The 18,725-nt window shown below is 45.5% G+C and overlaps 1 protein-coding gene and 1 long non-coding RNA gene across 2 annotated transcripts in view; one reads left to right on the top strand and one right to left on the bottom strand.

The window, feature by feature from the left end:
- The first annotated feature begins 85 nt into the window (after positions 1 to 85).
- The window catches only part of DISC1 (DISC1 scaffold protein), a 235,023-nt gene continuing 216,383 nt past the window's right edge, over positions 86 to 18,725 (top strand). Inside the window, exon 1 of the mRNA XM_061471275.1 lies at positions 86 to 883. The gene's annotated coding sequence lies outside the window, so the exon portion shown is untranslated. The remainder of the gene's footprint in view (positions 884 to 18,725) is intronic.
- Positions 10,097 to 12,260, bottom strand: LOC133278685 (uncharacterized). The gene is made up of 2 exons (XR_009746649.1): positions 12,101 to 12,260; positions 10,097 to 10,420 (listed from the first exon to the last, which is right to left on the bottom strand). It is a non-coding gene; the product is annotated as an uncharacterized LOC133278685 (long non-coding RNA).

Raw genomic sequence — 18,725 nt, 5'->3', positions numbered from 1 at the left:
CTGTGCTGCACTCTGTGAACAGAGTAGGGCTGGGGCTGATGTTTAAGCCCTGGAACATTGCCCAGCTGATGCTAAAGGTGATTTGGTCCCTCTTGTTGTCCTGGTCCATCAGCTCTTCCTTGCCCTGTGCTTCTCAGTGGTGCCCCAGGCTGGGAGAGACCTGGTATGCACCACAGCAGAGGTGTCATGAATCACCCCTGCAGTGGGCTTTTGGAGGGGATAACACAACCAGAGTTGTTACTTGGGTTGCCCCAGTGCACCGGTAACAGTCACTTATGAAATTGCATCAACAGACTTAGAAATGGTGACACTGTCACCACAGATATTGATTTATTCTCCTAAAGGCCATTCAAGGGTAATTTAAGGGTCCTTCTCCTACAGGGCCTATTCAGAAGTGAGAACCTTCCCCTGTGGCTGAAAGCCATTGAACAGCACACACTTCCTGCTTGTCCTACACCCAACTCCAGGGTGTTGGGCTATCTAAACCTGTGAGCAAGGCTGGTGCGTTTGAGCATGTGGCTGCAGACATCAACTGCTGCCCTGGCACTCTGCAATACAAAATTAGCCCTGTTTTATGTTATATTGTCACAGTTGTATCTGAGCATCTTTGGCTTTTTTGTAACTTAGCTGGGGGCCAGATACTCCATTCATGTTAACTTCTTTCTGGATTACAGCCACAAGAGGAAGGAGCTGCTAGTTTGTTTTAGAGCAGTTCCTGTGCCTGTGGAAGATCACAGGTTTTGGAGGGATTTATGTCTTTTTCCACCCCAGCTTAACAAAGACTGAGGTTTTGTATGGACTTCTGAATATATGGGATTCAACTTGCACTGTGGATAAAGCTAGGAGAGAATTGATGACCTCCCAGTCTTCTGGATAAACTCAGGTGAGATTCCAGCTGTTGTCTTCAGTAAAAACACTTTGAAATCCCTAGCCCTGGCAGGGAAGTTAGTGGCATCCCTCACCTGCTGAACCTCAACAGTCACATCCTGCTGCTTTGTCTTAGGTTAAAGCTCTCCCTGAAGTTATCAGGGGCTCTGAGATTGTTGCTCCCTCTGGGCAGCAGGGAAACAGAGATATAGGCATCTACAAAGGTGTCTCCGCATCTTGGCAGCCTCTCCATGTTTTTCCTTTGGCCTTGCTTCTTTTCCAATTGCTGCTTTTCCTTTGCTTTTGGAGTCACATTTTGTTGTAGGGTGTTAGCATGGGGGTTTGCTGATGCAGCACCTGAAAACAGAATAACTGGTGTATGAGTACATACTTGTATTTTTGCCTTATTGATTGCCTGCTTCCCTCTCCACTTGTGCACATACAAGGAGCACACCTGTAAAGACATGGAGAAGGAGGTGTGCTGTGAGAGTTTTCTCACAATGAGATATTCACTGTAGTAAAGACAACAGTTGACTGAAAAAATGCAGAAGAGCATTATGAGACTGCAGAGTGACAGGATGGGGAAGCAGATTGAGTGTAGGTAGATGTGAAGCGATACACATAGGGAAAAATAATCTCTGTGTGCCCCCTTCAAGATCAAAATATTGTGTTTTTTTTTTTTTTCCATGAAAGTATCAAATCAATGCTTGTCAGCACACAAAAAATCCAGTCAAATGTTAGGAATTATTAGGAAAGGACTAGAAATAAAGACAAGGGTATGCTGTACAAATGTCACTGTATGAATCCCTGGATCACCTGCTTTTGAGTGTGACTCTGATCCCTCATCTCAAAAAGGATATAGAAGAACTGCACAAAGGTTCAGAGGAAAGCAGAAAGGATGACCAAAGTTAGGGATCAGATTCCCTATGAAAGGAAACTATGGAAGTCCAGTGGGCTGTAATCCTTCAGCCTGGAAAAATTACATTAGGGAGGGTATATAGAGATCTGTGGGATTATGTCTGCCATAAGGAAGGCGGATATGGAGGAACCTTTCACTGTCTCTGCTAAGAGACATCATCAACTGCAGCTGTCCATAGCCAGGCTCAGAGCAAGCACCAGGAGCTTGTGCAGTGGGTGAGAGCTGTGAAAAACAGCCTGTCCTCTGGGCCAGCTGCTGCTGCTGGTGTTTCCTTCCTTCCTTCCAAGGAGGAGGATGCAGCAGGTCTCCTGAGGCCAGTTTGTGCAGAGGCAGCAACAGATATGGGGAGGGAGGATGCTGTGGCCATACTTACGCTGTCATATGTTTCAGCTCAGGAGAATAGAGTTTAAATAAGGTTTCTCAGGTCACTGAAGCCAAATGCTTTCTTTCTACCAGAGCTAGCTATGTCTTCTGTCTTTCACCTCAAGCTCCCCCAGCAAACCGGTCGGGCTTCTCACACAGGGCTCAGGGCCAGCAGGAGGGCAGGGTGAAGGTGGCCACAGCTCAGAAGTGGTGGGGATCCAGACTATGCATGTAGCAACGTGCAGGAGAGACAACTTGGCCACCTCAGCACAAAGCTACAACTGAACGTGCTTCAAGCACAGCTTTACAGCTCGAACAGGACCCTTACAGCATCCCCAGGCTTGACCTGAGCTCTCGCCTTGCCACAAAACTCGCACCGCTCAAGCTAATGTAGGGTGTGATGTCGATGTCCTTAAGTTGTTTGTCTCTGTTTGCAACAGGCTTGTATTGATTTAGGTTAATTTGGTTACCCCCAAAAAGGGTTGTGCTGATTGCTCTAAATAGATTAAATAGTGATTTTAGTTAAATTGGTGGCAGGCTTGTGTGTAGACAGGGCCTGGAGCTTTGTAAGCTAATGACTTGGCAGGAGTGCAATGAGGGTTTTCAGACAGTTGAGACCAAGCTGTTGTTTTAAATAGAAGACCTTAAGTGTTACTATTCTAGTAAATGGTCCCCAAATGTGATAATTTTCCACCAACTTGGGCTCCTTCTGCATCCTGGCAGATCTCTTTGCTCCCTCTCACTTTTCTGATAATAATTTGAGAAGTGCTTTTACTCCAAATAGATTTTGGATTAAATCCAACTGTAAAACATGGAAAAATGTCAATTTTTGGCAAGATTTTCTGATTTTTGTCCACTCCCAGCCTGCTGAAATTCCCACATTTTTGGCAATGGGGGAAAAAATGTTTGTCTTCATTTTCATAAAAATTCAGATAGAAGAAAAATTCAAATGCGCCTGGCTCCTGTCGACAGCATGGACTTTTCCCCACAAGTGACATATGGGAGGAGGACAGGTCCAGAAGCAGCCACTCCTTAATTTCTTCTCTCAGAAAAGAGCAAAGGTGAGATTAGCTGTTGGTCATTAAGTCTTTCGTGGCTCTATCATCTCCTTGAAGACACTGTATCTGCATAAGGTGTTGCCTGCCTTCCTCTGAACCAGCTGACTTAACTTCTGCCAAGTGAATCTGCCTGCACAGGTCTTTTCTCTACCAAATCCCATTTTGATCTATCTGCTTTGGCTTTTGTTTGTCACGTTTGGACCGACATCTGAAAAGAGCATGACCAAAAAGTCCAAACCAAAGAGTCACTAAGCCTTGGTTGTCTTTCAGGGAAGCCTACTGAGATACTGAATAGCTCTTATTTCAGAAAGCAACAGACCAGCAGGTAGGCTGTGATCCCTTTTCCGTCTTGGGCAGGTTCATGTAACCAGAAGCAGAAGGTTGGTGATAAGAATGGAGGAGACCTCATGCATCAGAGGACAGAGAGAACAAGAGGAAGGAAAAGGTCAGGGCTACCAGCAGGGCAGCAACTAGATACCAAGAACCTGAGTTACCTAGAGGAATGAGTACATGGTATCCCAGTGTGCACTAAGATGAATCTTGGAAAGAGGTTTCTATACCACTACTGCATGTCAGATCCTGGACTGCTTTATGCATTCCTGGTTCCTGGAAGTTGGACTCCAATAACCTGGAGCACATGTAGAGGTGAAGCTGTGGGAAAATGACAAGACACAGATCAGGCAAATCAGGTGTTAGAGCATTTATGGAGGAGCTGGGTTACCCACAAGGAGTAACAAACTGGTTCTTTGTCCAAGGCATACACCAAAGAGATCAAAGGAATCAGCACCATAAAAGCAAGCGGGTTGTGTGTGACCCAACTGCAGCAGCTTGCTGGGTGCAGTGGTCAGTAAGGGATAGGGAAGGGTGAAAGCACAGGCACGAGGCAGTTCCACAGCCATGAACTTGCAGTCTGTGACAATAAGCACTGTGGAAGCCATCCCCATCTTCACTGACCCCCTCGCCAGAGCAACCTGCCCATGGATGAATACCCTTTCACACCTCCTCCTAACTTTCAATGTGTCCCCAACTGTTCATGCAACCCCCTGGGCCTGCAACTGCACTCATCCCTCTCACATACATCATTGCCCATGACCAGAGTGTACTGGCATCAAAGGAGCACTGATGAGTTGTTCCTTTGTGAGGGAAAGGGAGTGCACTCCACTATGAACTTAAGATAAGGATACAGAGCGTGGCAAAGAAGGACCCTGGATCCATATGCTTCCCAGACTCCCACTCATTCCCATTCATCACCCAGGATGTAACATCCAGCCCCTACAAACTAAACCTTCATCAGAAGCCTGAAGCTCTTCCCCATCTTGTATCTGGCTCTACAGCCTCATTGAGTAAGGCTCTGGGGCTGATCACTGAGACATATTATCCAAGTCCAGAGGCTTGAGGGTAGAGATAGTATGATCTGCTTGCCTTGAACACCTGAAATGTAGATGAACAGATCTAAACCAAACTGACCAAAACATCTGCAGAGAGCTGATGGGACACCCAGGCTGGGAATAAGGCCATTTTCCCCCTCCTTCCATTTGCCATCTGGTGGTGTCTGAGAGCTCCTTCTGGACAGCCTCAAAGCTACTCCAGGCTCACAGCAGAAAACCTGCCTGTGGGGGATGCCCTGCCCTGGAACACAGCTCTCCCTGGGCTATGAGTGGTAAACCAAACTCGGATCAGAACGGCTGGCTTTGCTACAGAAGACTACAAAGCTCACAATGAATAAAAGAATATCCTACAAAATCCTCCTTCAGACTTCCCTGAGCCTCTTCCATGGAACAATTAGTGGATGCTCTTGTTTTGAACTCTGTGACTCACTCCTGTGATTCTGTTGTGGCCTGGGATCACTCAGTCACTTAATGCGACGGGGGAAACAGGCAATTGTGAGAGTTTCCTCTCCGCCTCCCTCAGCCTCCCGCTGCAGCTCTGCAGCATGTTATTCTTCAGCGCCATGCGACCGCAGTCTGGATGCTCGCATCCCACATGTGCTGGCTCAGCCTTCAGGCAACGCTTCCTCACAGTGAGCAGGAAGGTTTCCCAAAGAGAAAAAGCATCTCACTGTGTTTTACAGTACTTCGTAATCCCAGCTGCAAGGGCAGGCCTTTTACCATGGTCTTAATAGTTAAGCTGCGGCTTGGCTCTACTACAGCTTTATTTCTAATATGGTATATTCACTGTGTGTACATGTGTTTGTGTATTTGTTAAAGCTCCATTAAAGATAATAGGCTCTATTAAAGTGATTACACTGGCTAATGGCTCCCACATTATTTCTCTTAACCATATTTAACTTTTCCAGTCGGCAGTGTATTTACTGTTAGGAACTAGTGATTTTTAATCACTGGATTTGCACAACATATGCATTTGTGTAACTTTCCAAGTAGATACAAAAGGCATTTCACAATTAAACCAAAAGTGCTTCCAAAGACTGGATATGTTTGGGTGCTTCTTTGTGCTTACCTTGCCTTGGTCATGCTGTAGTAATTTTGGCAACAGAGCAAGGGAAAACCCTGAATGATTTTCCAACTGTGCTGCAGTGTCCTTCACACAGGGCTTCCTCCAGTCCCAGGAGGGTGGCTCAGCCAGTGGCTCCTGCAGCCGCAGGCAGCAGCTGCTCCTTTGTCAGGGTCTGGGGCTGAGAGCTCCTCTGCGTGATGCTCAGTATTCTCACTTGTCTGCTTTTGACCTCCCTCTGCCTGATCTCTTCTCTCAAACACTTTCCCCCCTTAGTCTCTTTGCTACTTCCCTTCGGTGGTTGCTTTCCCTGTTACCGCTCAGCTGAATTTCTTTCAATTTCTTACCCCTTTTCTCTTTTAGCTTCCCTTTTTCTCTTGCTTTTCCCTCTTCCAAACCACATGCACCACTTTCTCCCTTTCTGGTCATTTTCCCAAGGGCTGAATCACAGCAGCTCTGTTTTCATGGCTGTTCATATGGTCCAGTCATCTCCCACATCTTGGGGCACTCAGCTGAGGAAGGTGACCTTCCTTGGCTCTCTCTGAAGTCCGTGGGGTGAGACTGGAGCCTCCAGAAGGTCACTCAGTTTTTAAGGCTGTCAAAAGACCTTGTGAAGACTGATCTCCTGCCATGGTCTGCCAATAAGATAAATATCCTAATTTATGAGCTTTGAACTGGGGACAAAAGTTAGTACAAATCCTGCTTTTGCACAGTCTTTTGGCATATGTCAGATGGATAGGGAGCACAAATTAGAGCACATTCCCTCTAACCGCCCTCCCAGGGGTCAGACTTTCCCCCACCCTAAATTCTCACCTCTGTGCTACAAAGTGTTTGGTCTGACTTCAATAAGCCAGTGAGCGTTTTTGATCCTGTTCCTTTTTCACTCTAAAAATAAGTATCATGTAAGGAATAAGGAAATAAAAGTGAAAAGGGAAGCAAAACTTTCTCACCCAACCATTTTCAAGCAGGCATCTGCACAGTTTCCATGGCCTTTGTTTGCTGGGAAAATGTCTGCCAGGGGCTAGCTTGAACATTTTGAATGTTTAGCTTTTTCCATAGCAAATCACACAGGAACCATGAACTGCAAATGCAGCTTTATCTCCATCCAGACATTTGTTCCCAAAGGTATTTTACCAGTTCTCTGTGATCACACTGAGAAAATACAGGCAACATTACAACAACAGAGTCTCTCTGTACGCACGCTCTATTGCATACTGAAGTTGCTGACCAGTTGTTGTATGGTAAAGGTCTATTTTCTACGTAGAAATCTAGTCCTAGGATTTCACCTCCAGGATCATTATTGCTGGACCAGGAACACAAAAGCCTGTGAGTCACATGCTCCCCCCGCCCTTCCCTGGGCATCTCTTTCCCCCCTTCCCTTTTACAGCACAGGAGGGGTGACTGCTCCCCCCATGAAGGCCCCTGATCCCCAAGGCAGGCTCATGGGACCCTGTTTCCCACACTTAGCCCCTCTCCACAGGTCACTGGTGAAGGGAAAACTGTGTCCACATCCAAACGTTCTTTGGCCCAGAGAGCTCTTGAGAGTATTTTTGGTTCATTTTATTACTGACTGCAGGACATGATGTAACACAAAAGTGTAATTCCTTGGTCTTGTGTCTGACCAAGGTGGCTGTTGTGGTGGTGGCTGCTACGCTCTCTGTGGCTCTCCATGGTTCTCTGCTCCCTGCCTGCCATCCAGTGTGCAGCTGACCTGGTGGCTTTGATAATCAGACTTTTATTAGCCTGTTAAGTAAATGCTGGCATTGAGCCACTGGCAAGCTGTAAAGCTGACTGAACAATTGGAATAATAATTCACCCACCTTGAATGAGGTCCATTTAAACACGGTGCTTATTTCCTGAATGGAAATGAATCTCTTCTAAGGATTTGGTTTAGATTAATTCACTGCATGGTTTACTTCAGCCTATAATTTTACCACTGATACACAAAGTAGGTTCATAAATAGAGCAATGGGGTCTTGGCTGGGCTAGGAGATAGTGCTGTGCACTAATGTAAATTATAAATGTAGAGTTAGAAAACCTAACAAGCCCAGCTGGCAAACTTCCACGTATTATCTCACAATAATTGCTTCCAGCCAGTAGATATTTTTGTACAGCAGAAGACAGGTTATTTATATTATATATTTAGCCTAAAACCGTAGTAACATCCTCTGGCAAAGGTATTATCTGATGGTGTCTGAAATGGAACCAGCTTTCCTCTTTCCAGGCATTAACAAATGAAAATCTTTGTGTCATCTGATGGCATTTCCGGAACTGGAGAATAAAATTTTTAATATGTATAGTTTATTTCTTAAAAAGTAAATCTATTTTTGACAACCAGATTTCCCAGAATTGTTATGTGTGGTTCGTAAAACTGACCAGAGAAATATTTCCTTTATGATTCTAATCAGGCAGAAACAACAGTACCACCAGCAGGACTGGCTCTTGGTTTAGCACAGTCAGAAAAGAACCTGTGAACAAGCGAGGCACGTGAAGGTCACAGCAGAGGTTATGTTTCTTCCTGTTAGCTCAGAAATGCCTGGATGCCTCCTACATTGCCCATCTGCGCATTCTCAGGCAAGCACTATAGTAGTGAAGATGTTAGGCCAACAACCAGGAAGACTAACAGGTATGTTTCAGAAATCTTAGACAGAGACAAAACTTAGTGAGGGGCCAGGCTCACTACTCAGTGTAGCTGTTCCATCTTCCAGTGGCAATAAAGAATGAGCGTTGTGGTTTAACCCCAGCCAGTGGCTAAGCCCCACACAGACACTTGCTCATTACCTGCAGTGGGATGGGGAGAGAATCAGGAAAGTAAAAGTCAGAAAACACATGGATTGAGATAAAGACAGTTTAATAGGTGAAGCAAAAGCTGTGCATATGAGCAAAGCAAAACTAGGAATTCAATCACTTCCCATCAGCAAGCAAGTGTCCAGCCATCCCCAGGACAGCAGGGCTCCATTATATGTAGTTGTTACTTGGGAAGATAAACGCCATCACTCCAAGTGTCCCTCCTTTCCTTCCTCTTTCTCCAGCTTTATGTTCTGAGCATGACACCATATGGTCTGGGATATCCCTTGGGACAGTTGGGGTCAGCTGTTCCAGCTGTGTCACCTCCCAGCTTCTTGTGCAGCCCCAGCCCACTCACTGGTGGGATGGGGTGAGAAGAAAAGGCCTTGACTCTGTCTAAGCACTGCTCAGCAGTGACTAAAACATCCCTTAATTATCAACTCTGTTTCCAGCATGAATCCAAAATAGAGGCCCATACCAGCTACTATGAGGAAAATTATCCCAGCCTTGAGATTTATGATCTCATGTGCATTCCAGTCTTTCAATAACTTGAGAAGATGTCACGAATATTAAGCAATTGGTTGGCCTGGGTTGCCTGCTCCCTTTCTAGTCACAGGTCGTGGCCAAGGAAGTCTCTCCCAGTGTTTGGGTTAGGTGACTATTAGGTCCTGGCACAACCCCAGAAGTTCAGGCTGTGCTAATGACAGGCTCCTCAATAAAGGAGGCTGGCCTCAGGGAACTCAAGGCAGATCAGCTTAACCTCTGCCCTGGACAAAGTCGCTAAAAATAACTTAATTACTGGTAAAGAACCCAATTAGTTGCGAACTGAAGATGCTGATGTGGTAAGTGCAGAAGGCATCAATGAGAACAAGCCTTGTCTGGTCTGAGGCTCAGTATTCAGTGCTGATGAGAGCAGAAGCTTGGTGAAAGTGGACCATCATAATGTAAGGTTTCTGACAGTTATTTGGACAAGTATCACGCAACAGCCTGATTTAATAAAAAATAAAGTAGAACTGTGTAAGACTGAAATATTCGGTAGTCTGAGACCTGGTGGGTTGAAAAGGTGCAGTTGCCCAAGGAGAACTGCTAAGGAATGGGAGTTACTGTAGTGATGTCTGCGTGGAGCAGTACAAGACTTATTGCTGGTTTTGTCAAGATCTGAGAATAAACATAACATTTCTGCTAAGACATCAAATATGCAAACGCTGGCCAGGCGGCAAGTAATGCTAAAGGGTCCCCTAGAATGGCCAGGATTGCTCAGTAGAGAGCTCATCCAGGCAAGTGATGTCTTAGTACAGTCCTAAGATACCAAGCTAAATTAGACATCTAAAAAGCAGGAACAGAGGCTGTACTTACAGGAGGTGGTTTTCAGAGGGTAAGCAGTGACTCTGAAATACTTTCGAGAGCTCAGAAGAGAGAAGCAACTCAGTAGGAACTCCCAGTGTGATGGAAGAAAAGGTGTTGACTGTCTCTGGATATGCAATTGGTGAGAAGTGGGTAGTGATCAAAGCCCCACATGAAACCATCTGTGGAACATGTATCCCGCTGGAGTGTTCCCACTGAAAAAGAAGACTGAAGGGTTTTCTGTCAGCAGATCAGAGTCATAGAAATAGTTCAAGAACTGGGAAAAAAGACCTTTCATCAGCTACTGTAGAGTTCACTTTATTTAGTTTAGTCAAAGGAAGAAGATAGCAGCCTTCATCACCTAGGGTAAAAACACTTACACTGGGGTAAAACCAGAAGGTGGGATTCAATCACCTAAACACAGTCACTTGCAGCACATTAGATGCCGGATGTGTGACTCCTCCTTTGGGCAGGGAGAAGGATGAGATGAACTCTCAAGACCCTGCTCAATCCTATGTTTGGGAATCTGCTGGATATGCCGCAAGCTTGGATTTAGGCACATTGTGAACTCCAGACATTAAACCCTTCAGTCTTCCTATGTCAGCGAGTTCCCCCAGCTGCTCTGCAAGCTCTGCAGGTAACAGAAGAGTTGTTATAACACTGCAGCAGAAATCCCCTGGAATTACTGCTAACACAGTCACATGCAATCAGAGAATAACTTGCGGTTCCTGATGTAAACTCCAAGGACAGTCTCAGCACAGATGTATGTGAATCAAGTTGAATTTGAAGCCAGACTCCATTCTCTAGCTGGAGACCCAATGCACTGGGCTTTCAAATCCCTGACTGTGGTCCTTCTCTGGCACCCTTTGGATTTCTGGCAGGCAGGGAACATGCCTCACATATTCGTACTTTTATTATCTTTTATTTCTGCTTAATACATCATTTAAATGTTCCAACATAAGGTATATTGGCATGAAAATGGGAAAAATAAAGGTGGCAGGAACTCGTTGCCAGAGCTAACGTGTTTGACTGCTTTTTGTGCCTAGGCACGTGAGCAGCTCTGAGGGGCCTCTTGCGGCACAGCACACTTGCCTTCTCAGTGCCCACTGTTCCTTTGGGCATGGCAGTCATGCTGCAGGCAAGTCACAGGATCATCCCTCTGCCAGCACTTTGCCTGCACAGCAGCACCAGCAGGTCATTTGACAGCATAATGCAGTTAGCTGGGGACTGATAGCGTGGGGAAGCCAGCAAGAGCAGCTGTGTTCCAGTGCTGTATCATGGGACAAGCTATTGCCACAGCTCTGGGAAGGTGGCAGGTGTCTGTGAGGGACTCTGCCAGTGTCACTGTGACTGCCCACACCCCAGGCCTTCCCCTCTATGTGATCCACTCAATCCACACAGAAAAATGGATGTATACAATGGATGTATACAGTGATAATCTCATGAGGAAGGTGACATGTTAAGGTCTATTAAAATGACTGCTACAGCCACATAACGATAAATCCAAATCTGAATTCACACATGCTGTGAAAAAAAACAACCTCCCCCCCCCCCCCCCCCCCCAATAATAATGACAGTTCAATAGAAAATAATTCTGTATCCAGATGTAAAAAGATGGATGCAGGAAAAGTGGTTCCCTTACTGGTTGTACTGTAACATTTAAAAAATCTTGTGACAAGCAGTAGAAACTAAAGAGTGTGAGACTAATAAATTTGAGACAATTTGGGATTTGGGGGGGGGGGGGTAGTACAGTAAAAAGGATAGCTGCTGAGAAAAAATATGCTTATTCTGCTTTTTAAACCACGATTGTTCCCGATTTCTCCCAGTTTTGTTCTTAGTTGATGTACTGACTTAGAATTATGGCTGGTCCACACTACTATTGAGTAAAGGGCCCTAAAGTTCAATTTTAAAGCCTGGAGAACAGCAATATGAATTCTCAGCTTGTTTGCGAGTGATCAGGTGTCTCTGGGGAAGGTTCAAGTTTTCTTGAACTGATTTAAGTTTATAGGGAGGCATCCAGGGAAAATAAATACCCAAAGGCTTAACTCTTTTGATTTGTATATCCACTGGATTAGGCCTTCAAACGTTTTTGAGTTATCCATAATATATGAGTCTTAATCCCATAAATATTTTGAACTGAGTGGTAATGAACTGTCAGCTTTACGCTTGTTTTGAAGTCTACCCTGACACCAGTTGAGTCACTGTCTTTGGAACAGGATCAGAAAACAATGCCAGCAGCATCTACAGCTGCTCCGTTACAGCTGCGGATGAACAAGGAAAAAGATGATTCTGGAAAGTGAAATGTATTCACCTGTAACAACAATCGCAGTAAAGTCTCATCAGTTCCATTCAGATTCGCATGTTTTGTGAAAGTTTTATACAGTTGCTTATTATTTTTAACAAAATTCTGGTGTAGCTGAAGTCTCTAGGAGCTCTGTGGGAACTCCTACTAACTCAGACTGTGACTTAACTTTTGCGTTAAGCACTTCAATTGGCTTATCTATCATAAAGATTACCTGTATGCTAATCATATCACAAAGCAAGTTCCAGAGTTATTACCTTCAGAGTTAACTAAAGCACAATCAAAGTTAGAACACCTCATTCTGGATAGGGCATGGCAGTATACCTAAGCTACACACTGATTAAAGTTGTGAAAAAACAATTACTTCAGTTCTGTGGATGAACTAAAGATATATACTTAAAAGTTCTTTGCAGATTAACCCAAAATGCCCTTGCTTTTCACAGAATCACAGAATCCTAAGGGTTGGAAGGGACCTCAAAAGATCATCTAGTCCAACACTCCTGCAAGAGCAGGGTAACCTAGAGTACATCACACAGGAACTTGTCCAGGCAGGCCTTGAATATCTCCAACGTAGGAGACTCCACAACCCCCCTGGGCAACCTGTTCCAGTGCTCTGTCACTCTCACAGTAAAGAGATTTTTCCTGATGTTCACATGGAACCTCCTATGCTCCAGTTTACACCCATTGCCCCTTGTCCTATCACTGGACATCACTGAAAAAACCCTAGCTCCATCATCCTGACACTCACCCTTTACATATTTGTAAACATTGATGAGGTCACCCCTCAGTCTCCTCTTCTCCAAGCTAAAGAGTCCCAGCTCCCTCAGCCTCTCCTCATAAGGGAGTTGTTCCACTCCTTTAATCATCTTAGTTGCCCTGCGCTGGAGTCTTTCAGGCAATTCCCTGTCCTTCTTGAACTGAGGGGCCCAGAACTGGACACAATATTCCAGATGCGGCCTCACCAAGGCAGAGTAGAGGGGGAGGAGAACCTCTCTTGACCTACTAACCACACCCTTTCTAATGCACCCTAGGATGCCATTGGCCTTCTTGGCCACAAGGGCACATTGCTGGCTCATGGTCATCCTCCTATCCACCAGGACCCCAGGTCCCTTTCCCCTTCGCTACTGTCCAGCAGGTCAACCCCCAACCTGTACTGGTACATGGGGCTGCTCTTCCCCAGATGCAAGACTACATTCACCCTTGTTGAATTTCATCAAGTTCCTCTCTGCCCAACTCTCCAGCCTGTCCAGGACTCGCTGAATGGCAACACAGCCCTCTGGTGTGTCAGCCACTCCTCCCAGTTTAGTATCATCAGCGAACTTGCTGAGGGTGCATTCAGTTCCCTCATCCAAGTCGTTGATGAAAATATTAAACAGCACTGGTCCCAGCACTGACCCCTGAGGGACTCCACTAGTCACAGACCTCCAGCTAGATTCTGCCCCATTGACCACAACTCTCTGCCTTCTTCCTTTTGACCAGTTCTTGATCCACCTCACTACCTGATCATCAAGCCCACACTTCCTTAGCTTATCTATGAGGATGCTGTGGGAGACAGTATCAAATGCCTTACTGAAATCAAGAAAAAACACATCTACCGCTCTACCATCATCCATCCATATAGTTACTTGTTCATAGAAGGCTATAAGGTTGGTCAAACATGACTTCCCCTTGGTAAAACCATGTTGGCTGCTCTTAATGACCCCCTCATCCTTGATATGTCTAGAGATGGTGTCAAGAATAAGTTGTTCCATCACCTTTCCAGGGATGGAGGTAAGGCTGACCGGTCTGTAATTACCCGGGTCCTCCTTCTTGCCCGTCTTATAGACCAGTGTGACATTTGCCATCCTCCAATCCTCAGGCACCTCACCTGTTTCCCACGACTTACCAAAGATGATGGAGAGTGGCTCAGCAATGACCTCCGCCAGCTCCCTCAGCACCCGCGGATGTATTCCATCCGGACCCATCGATTTATAGATGTCCAGATTACTTAACTGATCCCTAACCCAATCCTCATCCACCAAAGCAAACTCCTCCTTTATCCTGACTCCTTCTGGGGCTATAGGAATCTGGGTCCCCCCGGGGAGAGTCTGCAGGAGTAAAGACAGAGGCAAAGAAGGCATTCAACACCTCTGCCTTCTTTATATCCTCTGTCTCCAGGGCACCCACCTCATTCAGCAGTGGGCCTATACTGCTTCTTGTGTTAGTTTTATTCGCTATGTATTTGAAGAAGCTTTTACTGTTTTCCAATGGAAAACAACCCTTTGGGGATGAACTTCACCACTGAAAGTGAAATGAGTGCTTCTGATTCTGAACATTTAAAGTGAAAATGAAAGAAAAGTGGAAGAAAGTGTTAGTTTTTGCTGCAAAGCTGTTATTGAGGGGAAAGAAAAAGTGCAGAGCTGAGCTGTGAGGGTATGTAGGTGAAAAGGAAGCAGCTCAGAGGCTGCGGCTCCAGCAGGACCAGGTAACGGAAAAGTACTGGCCAGGATCTGGCTTCTGCAGAGGGCTGCAATGTGAGGAGCAGGAGCCAACGGCCACAGCAAACCACTGAGCTAAGCTGCCATCTCCCAGCCAGCCATGATTACCTTCATCCCTTATCCTGAGTCTTCTGGTGAGATATGGCAGCTTGGCTGGGTGTCCTACCTCCTCATGGACACAGATATCTGGTCTGTACCAGCCCATGCTGCTGCTCTGCCCTAGCCACCCCTGCCTGGCCTCCTATCTCATTGCAGCTTCCCTAGTCTGTGCTGAAGCCATGCTCCAAAAGATGCCATGCAAATCGTTTTCAAATTGAAGGAGAGATGATGAAAAGAACAGCTTGAGAAAAATCATATTAGAGTATGAGGACATGAGCATGATGGCTATTTACTCTTCTGCTGCAGTGCCACATATAAGCATAGCTTGAAAAGATTAAGATGTCTTGAACCTGGAGAGATAAAATTAGTAAGTCTAACATGTCTGGGCTTTCCTCATTTTTATGCTAGGAAAAGCCTCCCCCCCCCCGAATTTGACTTGAATTCACAAGTAGAGTTGGCTTCCCTTCAGTGGTATGTTTTGGTGAGTACACTATTTACTACTGAAATAGAAAAGGTCTCTGGTGTAAAAAATGAAAAACAAAGATGAATGTAAGAAGAAGAAAAGCAGAGTTTGCAGCTGAGCTATGAGATGAAGCAGAGGTCATAAGGGACAGAGCTACAGGAAATCTGTTCACTATGGCAGCAGGTGCAGGGGGGAGCTCTCATACACTGATATCAATTGAAAGCGAAGGTACCACACAAAGAAGCAGCTATGTGTAGACAATGAGAAGCAAAGAGGCCAAGATGAGGAGTGGAAAACAGAGGAGGCAATTCCGAGCTTCCATGAGGGCACAGGAAGTTGTTTGAGAAGAGGCAGCAGCCCTGCCTTCAGTACACAGGGAGGGATTGTTTGAATTTGGTGGGATTTCTGATGCAGCCTGTAATGCTGTATTTTCACAGTCGCTTTCAACTGGAGAAAGGGCTTTGGTGGGAAAAAAAGAAAAAGAGGTTTAAATCCACATCTGTTCCCAGTTTACTGTAGAGCCAGAGAAACGTTCTTGCAGCAAAAAGTGGGCAGTAGCACAGGGGAAGAGAAAGAAGGCACAACTGGAGAAGTAGTGGAGGGAGTAAGGCAGAGCCATTTCTTTAGGCAGCTGTGCCTGTATACACCATCATAATGAAAATTAAAAATCTAGACATAGCAAAACATTTCAGCTTCTTCCTCTATAACTTAAATTAGAAGATAGCCATATAGTATCAGCTCTTAGGTATGTTTCGTGTAATTTCTTACACCATCCATCTCACTCTAAATACTAAGTAGTGCCCAAAAATGCATTAGGGTAAACTGTAACTGGGTAGATTTCTCTGTAAGCTCTGGATGTCTCACCATGTCATTTTGATCAGACATTCCATGCAGGGCACAATTCAAACAGCATTAAAACCCAAGAATACTACTCTTACCTACCAGAAGTCTGTCTGCTTCCTGCATCGTTTTCTTCATGTGTCTCAAGTCTTCTGTAGAAACTATCTGCCATCTCCCTCCAACTCCATTCCAATGGTCTGACAATTGAATAAGGGTGATTGCCCAAAAGGCAGCTCCTTGCTTAGTAAAGGAACAGATTGCCATGTTCAATATATAAATATATATAACACACACACACATATTCACACATAGTGCTGATAATCTACTGAGGTAGTGACTTACAGTCTGCTGAGATTCCAAGGCCAGGTTGGATGGGGCTTTGAGCAACATCGTCTAGTGGAAGGTGTCCCTGCTCAGGGCAGGGGAGTTGGAACTGAGTGATCTTTAAGGTCCCTTCCAACCCAAACCATTCTGTGATTCTATGATTCTGTTGTGGTGGGAATTTTCTGTTAAATATGCACATTAATGTGAGTATCCATGAGGCAAGGGAAAGACACCTGAAGCAGACGTGTTGAAGTTTCGCATAAACTTTAACTCTTGGAACAGATTCAGAACAATGCAAAGAACCCATTAACAAGGTGTTGTTTTTTTTTTCCCTGAATATCGATCATGCCATGCCTCCTTTGATTATTAGTTTAGAGAATCAGCTTTGGACTGATTGGTAACCTCTGCTGTTCAACATTTCAGATGAAACAAGTCTGCTTCTGATTCTAAGCTATTTGAGGTAGCATTGTCGTGGTTTAAACCCAGTCAGGTAACTTGTTCACTCACCCCCAGTGAGTGGTGCCGAGCTGACAACAATCGAGGTCCATGTCCGTCTCCCCCCCCCCCCCCCCCCCCCCTGCACCGGGGCTCTCCCCTTCCCCGCTCCCAGAGGAACGGGGAGGAGGATCGAGAGAGTGCAACTCCTACGGGTTGAGACAAGAACAGTCCAGCAACAAATCACCACCGCTACTATCAGCTAAAACAATGATAAGGGAAAATAACAAGGGAAGAGAATACGATACCACCGGCCAAGAAAGCGAGTTCCACCCGGAAGCCCCTGTCCTTCCGGGTAACTCCCAGTTACCCCCCCACCCCGGGCATGACGTGCTGTGGTATGGAATACCTCCCCAGCTAGCCCGGGTCAGGCGCCCCGTCTCTGCTTCCTCACAGCTTCCCCTCCTCCCTGGCAGAGCATGAGCCTCACAGAGTCCTTGGTCAGGGTAAACATCACTTAGCAACAACCGAAAACATCGGCTTCACCAACACTGTTCTCAAGCTAGAAGTCAAAACACAGCACTGCACCAGTTAACACAAAGGAAAAACATGACTGCTACTGCTGAACCCAGGACAAGCATGAACGAGGGCTGGCTGTAAAGACCTGGAGAAGGACTTTATGAGGCTGAATGACTGGACAATCAAAGAACAGATGAAATTCACTGTGTATAAATTGAATTGGCACCTATCAGTAAGAATAATCCTAGCCTCTCATATAAGATAAAAAGCTCTGAGATGACTGTTGCCACTGAGGAAGAAACTGTGAGGTTAGTAACATATCAGAAAATATCATCTAAGTGAGTGGCAGCAGTCAGAAAAAACAATCAGATGTTACAGACTATTGCTAAAGGAACATAGAACACAACAGGAAACATGAATAGCAGTACAAATCCATAGCTAACCTGTACCCTTACTTAGCACCATCATCCCAAAAAGCAGAAATAGAAAGATGTAGAGAGGAGCAACAAAGATAATCAAAGGTTTGGAGCCGCTTTTGTACAGGGTCAGTTTTTGAGTAGCTTAGCATCCCCCAGTTTGGAAAATGGATCACATGATCCCTTTTCATAACACATATGGAAATCATCAGCGTTACGGGCACATTAGGAAAGCACAATATCTCACAGCTCTCAAAGACAGTGAGCCACAGAGCTCAGTGCTCAGAGCAAGCACAAAGAGCTGGTGCCTTGTGCAGTGGGTGAGACCTGGGGAAGCCCTCACCCATGGATGTTGAATGTGCAAAAGCTGAAGTGAGCTCAAGGGGAGGCTGGGTGAGCACTTGGAGAGCATGAGAGCCACCACAGAGTGCTGGCTCAACAAACCAAGTTGAGCTGAGGAAACCCCTGAGCACATATCAGTCAGAGAGTGGGAGAATCCAAAGGGGAAGTTTAGTGTGTACTGCCTTGTTCCGGCTGATGCTGAGGCAACTGCCATGGGTTTGAGCTGGACACAAGGCTTGGGCTAGATGGGCCCTTTGTCTGCATCAGTACAAATGCCTTTTACAACAAATTTCTCTCTGACTGGTGGGAGCTAGCACTGACATCATCTGAATCAGACTCACTGCAGCAAGGCTGAAGGAAGAAGGATGCATGGCTATTTTTGGCATGTGAGGCACAGCTGCTCTCTCTCTTCTCTCACAAGTCAGGAAGGGCACAGACTGGAACATGAGGTCAAAACTCCCTTTAGCATGTCCTGTATTTCTTAATAAATGGACTGAAACCAGAGAACATCAGTAAGCTGTCAGTTGTTAGAGAAACCTGAGCCTTTTTTTAGCAACTTTTCTGAATGTTATGAGAACTTCCTTGTGCGGAGGATGGTATTTTTAACTTACAATAGTATTTGATGCATCTGAGAAGGTAGAAGCATTCTTGTAGACTAGGATGGATAGAGGTCATCTTGAAAAACACTGATTTCTTGTGCATGGCTAATATAGTGGATA

Source organism: Pezoporus flaviventris, unplaced genomic scaffold, assembly GCF_033815535.1.
Source record: "Pezoporus flaviventris isolate CSIRO_AGI_PZ_B2104156 unplaced genomic scaffold, CSIRO_AGI_Pfla_v1 ptg000066l, whole genome shotgun sequence".
NCBI classification, from domain to species: Eukaryota; Metazoa; Chordata; class Aves; order Psittaciformes; family Psittacidae; genus Pezoporus; species Pezoporus flaviventris.
Note: the sequence above shows the minus strand (reverse complement) of the source record. Positions and strands in the feature narration are given on the sequence as shown.